The following is a 2021-nucleotide window of genomic DNA, read 5'->3' as shown; positions in this document are numbered from 1 at the left end:
TACTCATAAAATTACCTAAATTAGCGACTAAATCAGCATGCTATTTTTACATATGAATTGAAAATTAAGGGAATACAAGAACATTTAACATTTTTACCTATATTTAACATTGGACAAAATAACTCAATTTGTTAAATATTGGAATCCAACTAGCCTTTATATTATTTAATAACCGTAACGGCATTATTAGTTATTGGCACAAGAGCTTTGTAAGCAACTAGTTATGACCTATCTTTCTTGGCAATTGCCAAAATGTGATTTGTCACTTATACATATATCAGAAGTTGAATACTAGGTTTAATTTAAAAGAACCCATCATAGTTGAAAGCCGAGCGCCAAGTTGAAATATGTTATCGTCATTTGAAAAACACTACTGAAGACAATATTTGGTGAAAGTTTATTTAATTTGAAAGAAATAATTCAACTTGGCCATGGTTTCCAACCATCCTCTTTCGTGACAGTTGCCCATCTACATTTGTCAATATTAATTTTCATTTATTTAGTACAAAATGTTTGCCATTTGTAAAACTAAAACGTTGAAAGTTTTTTTTAAAAAAGTGACGGCTTATCTGAAATAAAAAGTGACGGACAAACATTCAATGTAAAACAAGTTAACGAAGGGGAAAATCATGAATAGAGCCTTTTATTTTTGACAAAACTAAATAGTTGTAATAGACATTAGTTATTGACTGAAGATGAATTTTTTAATTCAACTAGACCCTGACCATGACCAACCTTTTTGGTGTGAACATGCAGGTGAAGGTTTCATTTGACTGAAATATTGAAATATTCAAAGATGGTGTGATATAACGTCGCATATTTTGCAGTATAAATAGAGTTGATGTGTTTAGCATTTGTCACACAACCTGAATTTTGAATACGTACCTCTCTGATCACAAAAGTCTTTCAATTAATTATGGAATCATCAGCAGCAGCGGAAACTCCGAAATCTCAGCTATCCTTGCCCTTGAGAACACGAATTGTACTATCGGCAATAGACCTTGCAATCGACCCACTTCTCCGGGATGACGGCACGGTGCCCCGCGGTCTTCTCAATCTCGTGGACTTTCAGATCCCGGCATTGTCCATACCCGTCAACGGTGTCAAGACACACGATGTCATGGTGGATCCAACTCGCAATCTCTGGTTCCGTGTATTTGTCCCCACGCAATACGCTGAAGAAGATCTCCCGGTGATGGTGTACTTTCACGGCGGTGGATATATTTTCCTCTCCCCGGATGTGGCGATATTAGACTATGTGGGCCGCAAGTTCGCGAGCGAATTGCGTGCCATTGTTGTTTCTGTCGACTACCGTCTTGCACCAGAGAACCGACACTCTTCCCAACATGACGATGGGTTTGATGTGCTGAAATTTCTGGACAATGAAGATAACCGGTCAAAATGGCTGCCGGAGAATGCCGGCATTTCACGGTGCTTTATCGTCGGTGATAGCGCTGGCGGACACCTAGCTCATCATGTGACTCTAAGAGCCTCCCAATTCAAATTCCAGCAACTCCAGGTACGACTTAACTATATATATGTATACATATGCTACTGGATTCATGCATTATTATCCGTATATAAACATATCTAATTTCCTAGTTTGAAAAATCAACAACTTCGTATCTTTCTAATTGAAGCATCGTACACACGTAAGTTGTATTTTGTAAGAAATTAAGAAGAAATAAGTGATCTAAAATCCAACAACAAATACCACCCGCATGATTGCTGATGAACAGTATGATGGCTTGTAGGTAATTGGGCTAGTGGCGATCCAACCGTTTCTCGGCGGGGAGGAGCGAACAGATTCTGAAATACGGATGGATGGATCAGTACCTCTCGTGACAATGAAGCGGACCGATTGGTTTTGGAACGCGTTCATGCCCCTAGGTGAACCCTTCAACCGAGACCATCCTATCATCAATGCTACCGGCCCAATGCCGTGGACATATCCAAAATGGATTTTCCCGCGACAATGGTGGTCGCGGCTGGGTTTGATACCCTCCGGGACCGACATATAA

General features: G+C 39.6%; 1 pseudogene; it reads left to right on the top strand.

Moving 5' to 3' along the window:
• Positions 1-916: 916 nt before the first annotated feature.
• On the top strand, positions 917-2021 carry LOC143534978 (putative carboxylesterase 18 pseudogene; annotated as a pseudogene).

The sequence above is a fragment of the Bidens hawaiensis genome, unplaced genomic scaffold (genome assembly GCF_021521415.1).
Source record: "Bidens hawaiensis isolate Kalapana, Puna unplaced genomic scaffold, B.hawaiensis_p1.1 tig00000760_1, whole genome shotgun sequence".
NCBI classification, from domain to species: domain Eukaryota; kingdom Viridiplantae; phylum Streptophyta; class Magnoliopsida; order Asterales; family Asteraceae; genus Bidens; species Bidens hawaiensis.
This window is presented reverse-complemented; position numbering and strand designations above follow the sequence as displayed.